Raw genomic sequence first — 18,278 nt, 5'->3', positions numbered from 1 at the left:
TAACCCGGAAAGGGGGGGAGGACGGAGGACGGAGGACGGAGGACGGCCGGGGGCGCGCGGGCCGCGCAGAGCGAGGGGGCGGGCGGCGGGCGCGGGGGGCGGCGGGGGCCGGCCGGGCTCGCGCCGCCGCGCCGTTGCTAAGGCCGGCGGGCGGGCGCGGGGCGGGCCGGGCCTTAGCAACGGGCCGCGTGCGTGTGTGCGCGCGTGCGCGTGCGCGCGGGCAGGGGAGGGGGCAGCGCGGGGGCGCGCGTGCGCGTGGGGCCGGCCGCGCTCGCCGGGTCCTGCGCTCCCACGCGCGCGCGCGGGCGGCGGGGGCGGGGCGGGCGCGCGCCGGGGCGCGCTCCGGCGGCCGGCGGGGATTTCCAGCGCGCGAGAGGAAGTGCTGCGAGAGGGTGCGTGAGGGCGCGAGGGAGCGCGGCGCGGCGCGGCCGCCGCGTGCGCGAGCCGGGGTTGCAGCCCAGCAGGGACTTTCCAGCCGGCGGCGGCGGCGGCCGCCGGCCCTTCCCCGCCCCCCGACATGGGGCTGCCCGGGGAGCAGGACGCTGCGGACCGCGGCGGAGGACGCGCCCGGAGCCCCTGAGCCGGCCGAGCGGGGCGGACCGCGGGGTAAGGGGCTGAGGTGTTGGCGGGCGGCGGGCGGGCGGGCGGCTGCATCCCCGGCGGCTCCTTCCCGCGCCGGCGGCGGCGGCGGCGGCGGCGGCGGCGGGCCCGGGGCCGGAGCGGGGCCGGGGCGGAGCAGGCCCGGCGCCCGGCGGCGAGTGCCCGGTGCGGCGCCGCCTCGCCCCCGCCCCCGCCCGGGCCCGCCCGCCCCCCGAGCGCCTCAACTTCGGAAAACTTTGTCCTCGAGGCCGGGCCCGGGGCCCGCGGGCCGGGGTGCCCTCAGCTTTTCAGGAAACGGGGTGCGAGGCCTCTGGAAAGCGCGAGCCCCGCGGGGTGGGGAGAGCCGGCGTCCGCCGCGGGGCCGTGTGTGTGCGGCGGCGGGAGGGGCGCCCGGCTCGGGGGCTGCGTCCGCCGACCTGCCCCCCCCACCCCCCGGGCTGGCGGCCGGTGGGGTTGTTTTTTTGCTTTTTTTTTTTTTGAGCCATTATTTAAAAGTTTATACTGAGTCATTCCTCTGCAGATGAGCCTCTGACTGATTCATAATCGGGGAGCTGCAGTGGCCTCGAAGGCAGGCGGGTACTGGGCTCCGGTTTGGGGCAAAACGCACACATTCCACCTTTGATTAATAGGAAAGGTCAGGCTGGGCTCCCAGAGGTGCAGAAAATGAAAACGATCCCTGCCACGGTATTTAAGATTTCATCTCGAGGCGCCAGGCTCTCTCTGGCTTCACGTACACGCTTTGCCACGTTTTCACCCTGTCACCCCACTCGGGGACAGCGATTTAATATCGGGACCTGTGGAGAGGATTCTGTGTGGAACATTCCTTACCCTTAATCTGAAAACATAGCAGCAGAATGGAAATGGATGAACGAACGGCCGGCCGTGGACGTGCTTTGAAATTTAAGAACCCTTCAGATAATGGGCCGTTGAAGGAAGCAGTTTTATTTCACGTTTTTCCTATTAAGCCCTGAATCAGCTTTCAGACGGAGATACGGCGTGTGTGTGTGAGTGTGTGACTGTGTGAGTGTGTGTGTGCATTTATTTTTGTGGAGTCATAAAGGCTGTATCGAGGAGCGTTACCTACTGCTTCTTGATTTACATTCACAGCATACAACTGAGGAGGAGCCATAATTTTTTTTTTTTTTTTTTTTGGGTAGCATTTGCTGTCAGTACACACTAGTGAAGCTTTTGGAAACGTATTCTGTAACCTTCTATAGATCTATAAAACCCTCATTTAAGGAAAACGACCAGGCGGACCGTCAGTTGGTGCTAAAATCTTCGCGTGTCTTTCCCATCTTTGAAAATGGCCTGTTAAAAAGACTGCATCATGTGTAAGGATGTCTGGCAAAATAGTGTACAAGCCGTTCGATTTTCAACTGAAAGGGGGAAATTTGCCTTTTTACCCTGTTGTGACTGTATGGGTATGTATTTAGCATTAGTCTAAAGGTGAAAAAATTCTTCGGCCCAGCAAAATGAGCTTTATCGGTATGGAAACTGGAAAATATATAAGATTTGAAATCCTTGTGAGTAGATAGATGCTCGTGACAGACACCCTGACAGACCCGGGATTCCAGCATCACTAGTTAAAATCCGTCCCTATCACGCATGAGGTTTAAGATGTTAAGGTGTCTCACCCAGACGCCATCAGTTCCAGCTGTCACAATGCAGAAGCCAGGAAAGCAGAGAGCACTGGCAGGGAGAATTTCAGCATTTTTTTTTTTTTAAGGACATTCATGTGAATTTTTCTGCAAGGGGAAAGAAGACCAGTTATTTTTCTTGGATTCTATTCATACATTTTGGAATTAATAAGATGGCCTCACTTACTGAGAAGGGTGTAAAGACATTCCACTGGAAACAGGCAGTAGCAGTGGTCAGTGGTTTCTGTTAATTCCCTCAAAATATTTCTACCCTTCTTCATGCCTTCAAGAAAGTCCTTCATTTAAGCGAAACATCTGAGCTGCCTCTTGCTGTCTTCCCCTGTTTGGGATTTTTGATTCTGTAAACACCCTGGCTAGAATCCCTTTATTTTTTCACTGTGCAAAGCGGAGAAAGGCCTTTCTGGGGTATTGTCGGGATAGATATGCTAATGAACTGAGGATGGGAATGATTTATCACTCCCTTAAAGTCCTTCTCTGTGATGGTAAAGCTGTACTTGAAGAAAGATAAAACTGTCACTGTGGTGTTGCAAGTCTGGGCTGGCTCAAGCAAACAAAGGAAATTGCGTGAAATTTGCCCATCTCTATTTTCTCATCCTCATATAGCAGGACTCTCCAAACAGCAAGTGATCTGAACTATCAAGTATTATGCAATAGCTGAGTTTCCTTGCCGTGGTCAAAGAAATAATAATTTAAGAATTATTAACTTGATAGAGGATACGTCTTATGACCAAGGCCCTCTGTGCTGATTCCATAGAGTTAGGATCCCTTGTGTAAGCACACAAACGCTTCTATAAGCGTTTGTAAGGGAAGAAATATTTTTTGGGGGTGGGTGGGAGAGGGGAGAGTCGTAATATTGACTTCACATTTGGACAGAAACTGGGAAGAGAGTTACTGAGTGAGAAAGAAGGAAGTGAAGCCCGTGGATCTGGAAGATGACCAGAGAGAGGCAGTGGAGGCCTAATTGTGGAGGTGATGCTTAGGCTTGTTCTGAGCTGAAGGCATGCGGCCAGAGGGAAAGGCCAGATGCCTGTGCGCAGGAGGGCAGTAGAGAGAGGTGAGTGGGGGTAGGTGCCCTCATAGCAAGAGGCTTTGGGTCCAGGGGAGCTAGAGGTCACAGAAGAAAATGTAATTTTGAGCAGAAAGGAAAAATGTAAGGAAACTGTGTGCTCGTGTAGTATCAGTCATTCATAACTGACTAAAAAATACAAAACGACATTCTCATTTTAAGGAGCCTTTACCGACTGTCTGCATTCTGCACAACAGTCTTCTAGACAAGTGGGGGGTGGGGAACTGACCCCGCTGTGAAGGAAAGGTAAGGTTTTTATTATCAAGCAGTAAAATTTTTTTGGCTGAAATTTTTTGTCTCCATGTGTAGACACTGGGCTGAGGCTGGCAGGTAGTAAGATGTCCTAAATGTAGGTAGGTAACTGTCGGTTTCTCACAACTCCCAACGATCAGGTGGGAATCTCTTGCTGAATTCTGTATTCCTCGAGATAAGTGGATCATTAACTGGAAGTTGGAAATCTTTTTCTCATCTAACTTAATGTTCAATTAATGTGCCTTGAGTTTCCATAATGTTTTTGTTACAGAGCTAGGATGAGTGAGATACAGTTCCTGCCTTGAAGGGCATGGTCTGCAGAAGTTTGCCCCCGTGCACCAGGAAGGGAGATGCCTGAAACCACAGGTATTGGACCAAGACAGCACCAGGACTGAAGCTTGTGGCAGGAAGGGTGAGGAAAAGTGGAAATTTACCACCCTGCCCTCGGGGGACTGGTGCTCAGCTGGAGAGGGAAGACCCACCAGGACGAAACTAAGTAGTCATAAAATGTAGGCTAAAGTCAAGTAGTGGATTGTGTGGAAGACTGGAAGTATGGGGAGGAATTCAGGAAGAGGGGAAGCTTTGGCTGGCTGGGGGTAGTCAGGGAAGCCATTGGAATTCTTGCAGGACCCTTAGAATGGCAGGAAGAGGATTTCTCTCCATCCTCCCTATGTTTTGGTAAGATGAGATCTGACAATTTGTTACTTCTTGCCAGTAGACACAGTGCTGGCGATGCTGCTGGTCAGTGGATTTCCAGTCATGATGTTTCCTGTGCTGTCCTCTGTCTAGCTCAAGTGGGCCAGGTGATTTGCTGCTGCCAAGGGGAGACTGCACTAGGGAGCAGCACACCGCTGTCCTGACTGTTTCGCATTCTTGGTAGAAAGTCTTAAAAAGTGGTGGGGAGGAGAGAGGTGTAAATGTTAATAAAAAGCATCTGTTCCTCAGGAACCTACGCCTCCCCCCAACTTACTGCCCTGTCATCTGTGCTGAAATGACCTAAATCTCTTTAATTCTCAAGAAATTAAAAAAAAAAAAAAATTCCGGTCCTGTAATTTCATTCCATGATTCACGTTTTTCTGGGGCTTGTTCCATGTTGATTTTAACTATGTAGTTTGTTTTTTTTTTAATGGAGGTGATTGGGTAACTTTTTATGAGAACATGCCACCAAGAAAGGTATCAGGCCCACTGTTCTGATATTCTGATTTCCTTTCCAATTTAAACACTGACTCTATGGCAAAACCCTAAAGCATATTTATTGGAAACTTGGTTCCTTTAAGTGGAAAGAAAAGTCAAATCGATTAGCCAAGTAGGATAATGAAATTTTTAGGACCATCATACTATCAGAGTGCTAAAACATGATTCTCCAGGGGTCGTGATAATTATAAGGAAGATTTTCAGAGCCTGGCTTTGTACTCTGGAAGGTTAATAGCCAGTAGGAAGCCTGCATACAGGAGGTAATGAGGGACCCATTAGGCCTCTCCTGTACAGAACTACAAGTTTGGGAGAGGGGGAGACATGCCAGATGCCACACAGTAATTCTTTGTGGTTTGGCTGATAATGTCTGCAGTTGAGTGTGCCTTGTAGCTGCCTCTCTTGACTGTGCACCCCTGCGCCCACCCCCCTCTTCTGTCATGCTTAGCTTTCAAAGAGGCTTGTACCGGAGCCTCGGTGGCTCAGTTGGTTGAGCATCTGCCTTTGGCTTAGGTCATGATCCCAGGGTCCTGGGATGTAGTAGCCCTACATCAGGTTCCCTGCTCAGCGCAGAATCTGCTTCCCCTTCTGCTCCCCTCCCTGCTTGTGCTCTCTCTGTCTTTTCTCTCAAATAGATAAAATCTTTTTTTAAAGATTTTATTTATTTATTCATGAGAGAGAGAGAGAGAGGCAGAGACACAGACACAACAGGCAGAGGGAGAAGCAAGCTCCATGCAGGGAGCCTGATGTGGGACTCGATCCCAGGTCTCCAGGATCACACCCTGAGCTGAAGGCGGCGCTAAACCCCTGAGCCACCCAGGCTGCCCAAATAAATAAAATCTTTTAAAAAAAAAAAAAGGCTCCCATGATGGGAGACTTCATTTGACATTGTAACTTCCCTGGGTGTTTTTAATGACTTCGAAGGGAAGAACAGAGAAACTAGTTCGTGTGTTTCCTGCTCAGTAATGCCCTGAAGTCACAACTTTATTTTAGAAATTAAATTCTATCCTTTTTGGATTAATATAGCCTGATGTTCAAGACGCTATTATAGGATAAATTAAGTGTTCTGGTTTCAGATAGCTTTTCTGTGTGAGAAAGGGCATGGCATCGCTTTAGTGTAGTATGTCTCAAGCCCTTAATAGGAGCCTGGGCCCATTAAGTTTTAGCTTTAATTTAAAAAAAATTTTTTTTAAGATTTTTATCTGTTTATTCATGAGAGAGACACAGAGAGAGAGAGAGAGAGAGAGAGAGAGAGAGAGAGAGAGGCAGAGGGAGCAGCAGGCTCCATGCAGGGAGCCTGACGCGGGACTTGATCCCAGGTCTCCAGGATCTCCAGGATCACGCCCTGGGCTGAAGGCGCCACTAAACCGCTGAGCCACCTGGACTGCCCTTTAATTTTAAGATTTATTTTTTAAGTAATCTGTACACCTAGCATGGGGCTTGAACTCTTGACCCTGAGATCAAGAGTTGTATGTTCCCTGATTGAGCTGGCCGGGCATGCCGTTATCTTAAATTTTAATACAAATTTTACATTGTACTCAGTAATATATCCTATTTTAAAAAATATAAACACACTTTGTCTCCCAAATTTTTGAGTACAGTTAATTCTCCAAAAGATGCATCTTGTTTGTCTTTGGCTTCCCTAGGATCCCTGAAGGCTCCCCTGGCATCCTACCATGTGTCCCTGGAGCTGTCCATTCCTCAGCTTGAGAAAGGGAAGCAGTGAATGCCAGTCCTGCCCTCTGTACTTTTGCAGGCTGTTGGTTGTCTCTGAATAAGTTTCCCCATCTATAAAATGGGGCATCACATGCTTGTTATGAGTGAAGTGGACAATAAAGCATTCTACCAATGTTATTTTTAATTTTTTTTATTTTTAGAGGGAGTGGGTGGGAGAGGCAGAGGGGAAGAGAGAGAGAGAGAGAGAGAGAGAATCTTAAGCAGGCTCCACATCCAACACAGAGTTTATGCACGACTCAGATCTCACAACCCTGAGATCATGACCTGAGCTAAAACCAAGAGTCAGATGCTTAACTGACTGAGCCACCCAGGTGCCCCTGATGTTAATTTTCATAATAGTAACTACTAATACAATAACTAATCAAGATGTAGTAGAATAAGAATGTTAAGATCTTAAAATATGGGGACGCCTGGGTGGCTTGGTGGTTGTGCGTCTGTCTTCAGCTCAGGGCATGATCCCGGAGACCTGGGATCGAGTCCCATATCAGGCTCCCTGCATGGAGCCTGCTTCTCCCTCTGCCTATGTCTCTGCCTCTCTCTCTATCTCTCTGTGTCTCTCATGAATAAATAAATAAAATCTTAAAAAAAAGATCTTAAAATATGAACATGATATGTCCTTGCTTGTGGTAGGGACCATGGAGACTTTCTAGTTGAATTCCTTCTTTTTATATGGGAAGCTTGGAGGGTTTAGGTTAGTAACTGTCCCAAGTCAGGTAAGGGCAAAGCATGGACTGTTCACCCAGACTCCAGTTTTTTCTTTACATTCTTCACGTCCATATTTGCCCCAGGGAAGCTTGCTTGGCCTCTATTCCAACTCGGAATAAGTGAGAATTATTTAATCACACATTTTTTGAGAGCTTACTCGGGCGTTATGCTAGATGTCAAAGCTAAATAGTCAGGTAAGATGCTGTCTGATGGCTCTCCTCAAGGAGCTTCTGTAAGGTGGTGAGCCAGAAGAGCTTGTGTGTTATAGCACAGTGTGATAGGTTCCATGAGGCTAGAACAGAGGTGCCAAGGGAGCGTGGGGGGTGCCATGTAATTTGAACTGGGGGGTTAGGAAGTGTTTTCCAGGGAGGACAATATGAGCAAGCGGGAGAGCACTGGCTGGGAGGATTATTGCATTATTAGGCGGCCCATGTGTCTGAAGCTATTCCTCAAGCCTGGGTTTCAGGGAGAGGGCTCGGGAACAGGGAACTGGCTGCCTTTGGGTGCTGCCTGTTTGCCAGCCTAACTTTTGAAGTAAGAATTATTCCCGTTTTATAGATGAGGAAAATGAAGAGCAATAGGACCATTGGACTCTAGAGTTTGTGTTTTCATTACTGTGCCATGTGGTCAGTTTAAGATGAATTACAATCCAGTTTTGGATTTTATTCACATTCTAGACTTTTTAGTTTTGCTTTCAGATTCTGTTGTTTTAGTTTTGCTGCTATAAAATGCTTTTTAAAAGAAATCATGTATTTTTTTAGTGTATGTTTTTCATGCATCTTTTCCTTTCCCCTAACATCTGCTTTGCCTATATCGACTTCTTTTTCTGTTATTCCTTCCATTCCTTCTTTCTGTTTTGAGTTATTATAGCAGCAACATTGCTTTCAATATCCTTTAGCAAATTCAGTTAAGACGTTCTTTACCCTTGTGGTTCAGATGTTGCTTACATCTTGCTGAGTAGCAGTCCCAAACCTGATTTCCTAATGTGTTTTCTTTCCCCTTTCCCTCTCTTAATTTACATTTAAACTGGTAGCCTAGTAATAATGATAGTACTTAGTGTGTCTTTATATACATAAAAGTTACAAACATAACTTGTTAGTGGTAAACAAGTCCCTGAGGCCTGGTCAGTCTGTAGAGAGCATAATGGTTGCAGCCAGTACAGTCAGATTTCTACCCATTCATCTGGAATGTAATTATAACTACAGATTACTTATGGGAGTAAAAGTTAAAGGCAAGGAAGCCTTCTCCAGAATTAGCAAGGGAATGATGATGTTGATTATTTTGGAGATTTTATGTGGCTTTTCTGTTAGAACTGCTGTAAAGTTTTGAACACAGAACCAAGAAGGGTTAGTGATGGGTGGATTGAGGCGAGGAGGCTTGTTTCATAGTCCTCTAGGGCTCTAGTGTTGAGATGAGAAGCTTCTCAAGGACAGGGTCACTTCATCATATTTTCAATCTGTCCTGAGATGTGCTCAGTAAAAATGAGACAAATTTATGTATGGAAGGAGTATGGGTTTGAAATCAGATATGATTTGAATTCTGGCCATTCTTTTAGCTAACTACGGTGGTAAGTTACTTAGCTGTTCTGAACCACAGTTTTCTCATTGATGAAAAGGTAGTTGTGAGGAATAAAAGTGAGAATATGAGTGAATGTGAGAACCTAGCATATTATAAGTGGTAATTCTCTCTCTCTTTCCTGAGTGACTTTCTAAAGGGAAAACATGCCTTGTTAGCAAGGTGAATGACAGACTCTTTTGGGAGTATGGCTTGGGCCTGAAAACTATCTTGCAAGGTAGATGTGGAAGCAGCATATTATTGGACTATGAAGAAGTTATTTGTAATAAAAAGTAAAATGATTTTTACAAAAGGAATTTTTGCATGTGATTATTTTTGACAAATTAACATTTATTTATTCATTCATTCATTCATTCATTCATGAGAGACACACAGAGAGAGAGAGAGGCAGAGACACAGGCAGAGGGAGAAGTAGGCTCCATGCCGGGAGCCCAACGCGGGACTCGATCCCGGGTCTCCAGGATCACGCCCTGGGCTGAAGGCGGCGCTAAACCGCTGAGCCACCGGGGCTGCCCGATAAATTAAAATTTATATTTTAGTTTTAGTGCATTATTTTCTTTTATTGTTTAGCAGAGTAACATTCTTCATTCTAGTCTCTGTTCAAATGTCACTTCTTCTAGAAGGTCTTCCCTAAACACCCTAATTAAAATAGTCCATGCTGTTACTCTCTAGTCTCTTACCTTGCTTTTTATAATCGTAGCAGAAAACTTTTGTTCATCATCTTAACCCATGTACTAGGGGAGTGTGTGGTAGATATTCAAGTATTTGTATGGATGAATCAATATACTTTAGTCAAATCACATTTTCTTTTATTGAGGCAAAATTCACATAACATGTAATTAACCGTTTTAAGTGTGCAGTTTAGTAGTATTTAGCATATCACAGTGTTGTGCAACTACCAGCTCTTTCTAGTTTTAAAAATTTTTCATCACCCCATAAGAAAAACCCTTATACCCATTGAGTAATCATTCCCCATTCTCTCTTCCTCCCAACCCCTGGTAACCTCTAATCTGCTGTCTCTATGAATTTGCCTATTCTGGACATTTCGTATAAAAGGAATCATACAACATGTGACCTTTTATGTCTAGCGTCTTTCACTTAGTGTAATGTTTTTGAGGTACATCTAAATTGTAGCATGTGTAAGTATTTTGTTCCTTCTTATGGCTGAATGATATTCCACTCTGAGTATATACCACAAATTATCCATTCATCCACTGATAAACGTTTGGATTGTTTTCCCCTTTTGGCTATAATGAATAATGTGTACAAGTGTCTGTGTAGACATGTGTTTTCATTTCTCTTGGGTGACATATGTAGGAAATGGAATTGCTGGGTCATATGGTAATTCAGTTTAACTTATTCCCACAGGCAATGTACCAGGTTCCAATTCTGTATATCTTTGCCAACATTTATTTATGTATGTATGCATGTATGTATATATAGATAAGCTATTCTAGTGGATGTAAAGTGGCATTTTCATTATAATTTTGTATTTCCTTAATGACTGGTGGTATTGGACATCTTTTAATTGTATGTCTTTTTTTGGAATGATGTCCATTCAAACCCTCTGCCCATGTTTTAGTTGGGTTGTTTATTGTTTTTTGTTGTTGTGGAGTTGTAAGAGTTCTTTATATAGTTTGAATATTAAACCCAGATTAAGTATGTAGGTAACAAATATTTTGTTCCATTCTATTTTTTTCACATGCTTAATAATGTCCTTAAGTCCTTAAATTAAAAGTTCTTAATTTCGACAGAGTCCAATTTATCTGTTGTTTTTGTTGCTTGTGTTTTTAGTATCATATCTGAGAATCAATTACCAAATCTGAGATCATGAAGATTTATCCCTATATTTTATAGTTTTAGCTCTTACATTTAGATCTTTGATCCATTTTGAGTTAATTTTTGTATATGGACTGAGCTAGGAGTTCCACTTTATTCTTTTGTATGTGGTTATTCTTTCCCCATTAGATGGACTTGGCACCCTTGTTGGAAATCAGTTGGTCATAGATGTTTGAATTTATTTTTGGACTCTCAATTCTGTTTTCTTAGTCTATATGTCTGTCTTTTGCCAATGGTACACTGTTTTAATTACTGCAGCTTTGTAGAAAGTTTTGAGGTAATAAGAGAAGTACAAGTCAACTTTTCTTTTAAGATTTTATTTATTTATTCATGAGAGACACACACAGAGAGAGGCAGAGACACAGGTAGAGGGAGAAGCAGGCTCCCTGCAAGGAGCCTAATGTGGGACTCGATTCAGATTCGGGGATTACACCCTGAGTGGAAGGCAGATGCTTAACTGATGAGCCACCCAGGAGCCCCAACTTTTCTTTTTCTATGTTGCTTTGGCTATGTGGGACCCCTTGCAGCTTCATATTAATTTGAGGATCAGTTTTTCTCTTTCTGCAAAAAAAGGCCATGGGAATTTTGATCAGGATTGCATTGAATCTGCTTTGGGGAGTTGCCATTGTAACAATACTAATTCTTGGGATCCATGACCCTGAGGTGTCTTCCGTTTATTTACATCTTTAGTTTCTTTTAGCAAGATTTTTTTTTTTTTTTTTAGCAAGATTTTTTTAAAAATTATTTCTTTATTTCTTTATTTATTTGACAGAGAAAGAGAGAGAATGAATGAGAATGAAAACACAAGCAGGGAGAGCAGCAGAGGGAGAGGGAGAAGCAGGCTCCCTGCTGAGCCAGGAGCCCCATGTGGGGCTTGATTCCAGGCAGGTACTTAACCAACTGAGCCACCCAGGCGCCTCCTCTTTTAGCAAGACTTTGTAGTATCAGTGTATGAATCTTTTGCCTCCTTGGTTAAATTTATTCCTAGATATTTTGTTCTCTTGGATGTTTTTTACACGGAATTGTTTCCTTAATTTTCTTTCAGATTATTCAGTGCTAGTGTATAAAAACACAACTGATTTTTGTGTGGTGATCATACCCAGACTTTGGTGAATTTGGTTATTACTGCTAGTAGTTTTCTGGGGGTTTTATTGGATTTTTCTATATATAGAATCATGTCATATGCAAATAGAGATAGTTTATCTCTCTTTCCAGTTTGGATGCCTTTTTACCCCCCTTTTTCTTGCTTAATTGCTCTGGCTACCACTTCTATTGTGTTGAATAGCAATGGTGAAAGCAGATATTCCTATCTTGTTCCTGGTCTTAGGGGAAAGTTTGCAATCTTTCACCATTGATTATGAAGTTAGATGTGGTTTTTTTTGTTTGTTTGTTTGTTTGTTTTTTAGTAAATGCCCTTTATCATATTAAGGAAGTTCCCTTCAATTCCTGGTTGGCTGAGTGTTTTATCATGAAAAGATGTTGAGTTTTGTCAGATGCTTTCTGTGTGTCTATTGATATGATCATGTGGTTCACTCCCCCATTCAGTGTGGCATATTACATTAATTGATTTCCATATGTTGAACCACCTTTGCTTTCCTGGGATAAATCTCACTTTGTCAGGGTGTATCATCCTCTTAATGTCTTCTTGGACTTGATTTGCTATTATTTTGTTGAGATTTTTACATCTCTGTTTATAAGGGATATGTATTTTTATTTTTGTTGTGGTATCTTTGTTTGGCTTTTGTATCAGGGTATCAGTTGCATTTTAATTGGACATCCTGTTTCCTCAGAATTTTGAGACCTGGCCAGTCCTCAGTAGTAAGTAGAAAATTCTAGGAGAGTTTTGAAGCAGACAGGATGATGATGATCATGCCACATATCTCCCTACTTCTTAACACAAGGCTGCCCCTCATGGCATGTCACTGGGAAAATCCTGCCTGACACTTCCACCATAACTCTGTGTCTACCAGTGGAGAATGGAGGAGGGGACACCATTCCTGATGCCAGGACAGGATGGAGATGTGCTTGTCATTTTCTGAAAAAGCCACAGATCGTTCCAGATAATGGTTGCTGAGTAACAAACTGTCTTAAATATCAGTGACCTAAAATAGCAATAACCTATTATCAAATCTCCTGCTTCTGTGAGTTGATCAGGCGGTGTTCACCTGGGTGATTCTTCTGCTCTGTGTACCATTAACCGAGGTCACTCACTGGTATTCATCTGGCATCTGCTCTAGAGGTCCGATGTGGCCTCCTTCCCATGCTTGGATGGTTGGAAGGCCTGGCTTAGTGGTTCTTCCCTTTCCATATAGTGTCAGGGCCTCTGCAGATGGCCTCTCTGCCGGAGTGGTTGGACTTCCTACATGGCAGCCTAGGACTCCTACAGTGAGTATTTTAGGAGGAGAAGCAGAGGCTGACAGATTAGTGTAGCATTATTCCTGCTATGTTCTATTGGTTGAAGAGCCTGCAAGGTACTCCCAGTTTTAGGGAGAGGGGACACATTGCCTATCTCTTGTTGAAAGGAGTGCCAAGGTGTTTCTGGCCATCCTTAAGCCACTGTAGAGTGGTTTGATTCCAGTGCTCTCAGCAGTGTGTGTTGTGTACGCTTTGTAAGACACGCTTTTGTGGTCTAAAATGGAAACTCCAGCTGTTGTGTGTTACTTGATTTTTGTGAGAAAATGCATTGTGTTCTTTTTTTTTTTTTTTAAGATTTTATTTATTTGAGAGAGAGCATGGAGGGAATGGGAGAGGGAGAAGCAGACTCCCCACTGAGCAGGGAGCCTGAAGTGGGGCTCCATCCCAGGACCCTGAGATCAGGACCCAAGATGAAGCGGACACTTAACTGACTGAGCCACCCACGTGCCCCTGCATTCTGTGTTCTGAACCAAGAATTCATGAATAAAGTTTTTGAATACACTCATTCATAAAATGGTAATAAAATGTATGTTTTATTTGCTTAATCAGCAGGCATCTTTGATCATCTGTCAGGAGTTTTTCAAGTACAACTTCAGGTCTATAAATTTTCTCTTCCTATTAGTTTATTTTTAATTTTTAATTTAAAAATTTTAAATAGTCTCCATGTCCAGCAGGGAGCCCAACATGGGGCTTGATCCCAAGACCCTGAGATCAAGACTTGAGCTGAAATCAAGATTTGGACAGATGCTTAACTGACTGAGCCACCCAGGCACCCCTCCTATTAGTTTATTTTATTTTATTTTTTAATTTTTTAAAGATTATTTATTTATTTATTTATTTATTATTTTTTATTTATGAAGCAGAGGGAGAAGCAGGCTCCATGCAGGGAGCCTGATGTGGGACTCGATCCTGGGACTCTAGGATCATGCCCTGGGCCAAAGGCAGATGCTCAACCGCTGAGCCATCCAGCCATCCCTATTTTTTTTATTTTTATTTTTTATTTTTTTATTTTTTAAATATTTTTTTTAATTTTTCATTTATTTATGATAGTCACACAGAGAGAGAGAGAGAGGCAGAGACATAGGCAGAGGGAGAAACAGGCTCCATGCACCAGGAGCCCGACGTGGGATTCGATCCCGGGTCTCCAGGATCGCGCCCTGGGCCAAAGGCAGGCGCCAAACCTCTGCGCCACCCAGGGATCCCTATTTTTTTTATTTTTAAAAAAGATTTTATGTATTTATTCATGAGAGAAATAGAGAGAGAGGCAGAGGGAGAAGCAGGCTCCTCGCAGGAAGCCCAACACGGGACTCCATCCCTGGACCGGGATCATGCCCTGAGCTGAAGGCAGATGCTCAACTGCCGAGCCACCCAGGCATCCCTATTAGTTCATTTTAAAAATTATTTGAAAATTCACTTTCATTTTTTTAAAAAAAGATTTTATTTATTCATGAGAGACAGAGAGAGGCAGAGACACAGAGCGAGAAGCAGGCTCCCCACAAGGAGCCTGAAGTGGGACTCGATCCTGGATCCTGGGATCACACCCTGAGTCAAAGACAGGCGCTCAAGTGCTCAACCGCTGAGCCACCCCAGGCATCCTGAAAATTCACTTTCATTTTGAAGAGTATTGTGGAATTGAAGCTTATGTTTCTCTCTGTTCTTAAAAAAAAAAAAAGCTTCATTGAGAAAAAAACTACTAAGCCTACATATCCTAAATTTCCTGTGTTCACCCCAGATCATTCTAGTAAATCCCCTAGAGACTTATTAGAATTAAGTTATGGCTGTTTATGTAGAAAAGTGTGGGATAATTTGACAGCCTGTGAAGAGGTGTGTACGCATTAGTTGTAACATGGAAATCGTATTTTCTGTAAACCCTGCTTTCTCAGCTTCTCTCAGCTGATTGTTGCAACACTATTTGAGCAAGCAAATGTGATGAGGTCATAGAGGAGTGAGAGTAGATTTAAATAACGGAACAAGAAATATCCATCTGCATGGGGACTGAGGAGGGTGGAGAGGAGAGGAGCTGTGTCTATCCCCATCTCCTGTGCACCTTTTGGTTGCATCTGCACAGAGAGCCCCTTCTAATACAGTGCTGCCATTCCAGCATCCCTGGCCCAGTCCTCTGTTTCCCAACCATCCTATGCCTTTGTTCCCAAATACCTGTCACTCCTGGGCATCTGACCTCCTGTCGAAAGTAGGCATGAATGAAGAGAATCTACTTTAATTGGGTGATATACCAGAGCAACTGACTAGAGTATGAAATTTCAGGGAATCCTGGGAGTTCCTGAATCGTCTTCTGTCATGCCTCAGGTCGAGAACCTGTGGTTTAGATGGTCTGAGGACTTTTACAGCAGTGAAGTTTCATGCACACACATGCCCATTTTTCATTCTGTCCTTTTTATGAATTCCTTAAGTGTGCTGACCTTTGGCATATCATCAAGGAGAAAACAGTTGCTCTCTGCAGGTCTTTGGGGATGCTTCTTTTGATACCACTTGCCTTTTTCATTCATCATCACCTTCAGTATTCTCCACACCACGATGTGGTGACTGTGGCCTGGAGGTGACCAGCATAGGGGCTGAAGATGGGTAATGAAACTGGAGGGCTGCGGAGGGTGGTAACCTAGCCAGGGAGGGTGGGGGCGGAGGGCAGCGGCATGTCACACAGTTCACAATATCACCTGTCTCCTCTCGGTTCTGGTGCAGGTGAACAGGGTGTTTCCTTATATTAGGATGAATTTTAAGATAGTTCCTCGTTTCATTCTTTCTTAAGGTTCTTGTCTTGGGAACTGCATCAGATTTTAGTCACTTATGCTTGGAGTGGAATATATAAGGTATAGTTAACCTGAAACTGGTCTGTGAGGCACCTTCATCGAGATCCCAGTTCTGCATATGATAAAGGGTTCTTAAAGCTTTGATATTCTGTTCTTCTGAATATAACACTAAAAAAGGTACATGTTTCTAAATTACGTAGAATGGTGGAAAGCGTGGAAGAGTATTTGTTGGTGCTGGAGAGGTTGAGTAAAGAAGCTGATGGCCTGCCTGCAGTGGAGGGACAAGATTTAAGTAGGAGTCAGGGTCCTGTAGGCCAGGCCTCTCCAGTCTTTGACCCTGAGCAAGTTGTTTTACCTTTGAAACTCCTGTCTGCTTTTATGGTAGATGGGGATGATGGTGTCATAGTTGTTGTGAAAATAAAATAATAAGCTTTAAAAGATTTACCAGAAAAATGAAACATTGTAGTTAAGGTTAAAGGAACTTGCATTTTCCAGCCTGGAAATGAGAGGATAGAGGATATGTCCACCAAACACTATTTTAGCATGTATTTATCTACTGTGTGCCTGGCTAAGTTTAGGTGGTCAGTATATTTCTGTGTGTTTCTGTTAAGTATATAAGGAAAAACAGCATTTAAATAAACACTGACCAAATTTAGTTTAACGCCCCAACCTTTATACAGGCTTCATGGATACCAGTCATGCGAGGTGTGTATACATATGGAATACTTAGTGAGACACTCTGTGTTCTCAAGAAATTCACACTACTTACTCCAATCCAGAACATTATGAAAGAGGCACGTATTAACCAGCACAGGCTATCCTAACGAAGTACCAGAGCCTGGGGGGCTTAAACAACAGGAATTTATTCCTCATAGTTCTGGAGACTCAAGGTCCAAGATTGAGGTGCTGGCCAGGTCGGTTTCCAGCGAGGGCTCTCTTCTGGCTTGCACATGGCCTCCTTTTGACCATGTCCTCACATGATGGCAAGGGAGGGACAGGAAGCAAGCTCTCCTCTGTCTTTTTTTTTTTTTTTTAAGATTTTCTTTATTTATTCATGAGAGACACAGAGAGAGGCAGAGACACAGGCAGAGGGAGAAGCAGGCTCCATGCAGGGAGCCCGACGTGGGACTGGATCCCAGGACCCCAGGACCCCAGGATCACGCCCTGAAGCCGAAGGCGGTGCTAAACTGCTGAGCCACCCAGGGATCCCCTCTCCTCTGTCTTTTTTTAGGGCCCTTGATTACCTGCCAGAAGCCCATCTCCAGATATCCTCACAGTAGGAGTTCAAGTGCCACTATATGAATTTTGAGGGGGCATAGTTCAGACCATATATAGTATTCTGTGCTCAGCCCCCCAACTTCATGTCCTTCTCACATGCAAAATATATTAATATATTCATTCCATAAGAGCAGCCCCAGGAGTCTTAGTCCCAGGATAGCCTCTATAGTCCAAAGTCTCCTCTCAGTATCCCCTAAATCGGATGTGGGTGAAACTCTAGGTATGATTCATCTCGAGGCAGAATTCCTCTCCAGCTGTGAACCTGTGAAACCAGGTAAATTAGGAGCTTCCAAAATATAATGTTGGGGCGGGCTATAAGAGAGTCGTTCCTGTCCCAAACAGGACAAATAGGAAAGAAGGAGAGGGTGCCAGGTCCCAAGCATGCCCGCAATTAGCCAGGCAAGTCCCATTAGATCTTAAGACTTGGAAGAACCTCTTTGGTGGATTTCCTGCTTCCTGGACCCTTTGGGGTGGAGGTCCCGCCTCTTGTGGTTGGGGGGTTGTGGTCCCAAGGCTCTTGGAAGCTGCTATCTGGCCTGTTGATATCTAGGTGATGGCCACTCACCTTGCAAACTGAGGAAGCAGCCCCGAGGATCTCTGCATGGTCTAAAAAGCAACAACAAAAAGTGGTTGAGGGGTTCATGGTGGAGATTACAGGGTGATTAAGTTAGCAGGCTAACACTCAGATCAGAATAGGACTCTTCAGTTTCCATGAGGAATTTTACCAAACAAGCCTCTCCAGAGAACTGACGTTAGAGATTTGCTGGCTGGAGTGCATAATGTCATGCCAGAAATGACCTGAGACTGGGTGTGGAAGACGGTGGCTAATTCAGAATTTTGGAAGCAGACTTTGAGTTCAGGTGGTGAGAAGGGGCAGATTTACATGGTGGAAGGCCTGTTCTAAGTCTTCTTTGGATGGGTGTGTTCAGTGGAAGCTGGCCGACATCTGTGAGGGGAGCTGCAGAATTTGCAAGTGGAAGGAGCAGGCTACATGATCACCAATGTCCCTTTTATTTTTTTTTTTAATTTTTATTTATTTATGATAGTCACAGAGAGACAGAGGCAGAGACATAGGCAGAGGGAGAAGCAGGCTCCATGCACCGGGAGCCTGACGTGCGACTCGATCCCCGGTCTCCAGGATCGCGCCCTGGGGCAAAGGCAGGCGCCAAACCGCTGCGCCACCCAGGGATCCCC

The 18,278-nt window shown here is 44.7% G+C and overlaps 1 protein-coding gene across 3 annotated transcripts in view; it reads left to right on the top strand.

Annotated features, from left to right (window-relative positions):
- The first annotated feature begins 322 nt into the window (after positions 1–322).
- The window catches only part of TRAF3 (TNF receptor associated factor 3), a 109,450-nt gene continuing 91,494 nt past the window's right edge, over positions 323–18,278 (top strand). For 2 of the 3 annotated variants that reach the window (XM_041759221.1, XM_041759219.1), the window contains exon 1: positions 323–606. The gene's annotated coding sequence lies outside the window, so the exon portion shown is untranslated. Of the gene's footprint in view, positions 607–3,141; positions 3,989–18,278 lie in introns of those variants that run through there. The other variant, XM_041759220.1, reaches the window with a different exon arrangement.

Source organism: Vulpes lagopus, chromosome 6 (genome assembly GCF_018345385.1).
Source record: "Vulpes lagopus strain Blue_001 chromosome 6, ASM1834538v1, whole genome shotgun sequence".
In the NCBI taxonomy this organism is placed as follows: Eukaryota; Metazoa; Chordata; class Mammalia; order Carnivora; family Canidae; genus Vulpes; species Vulpes lagopus.
The sequence above is the reverse complement of the archived record's forward strand: the minus strand, read 5'-3'. Positions and strand labels throughout refer to the sequence as shown.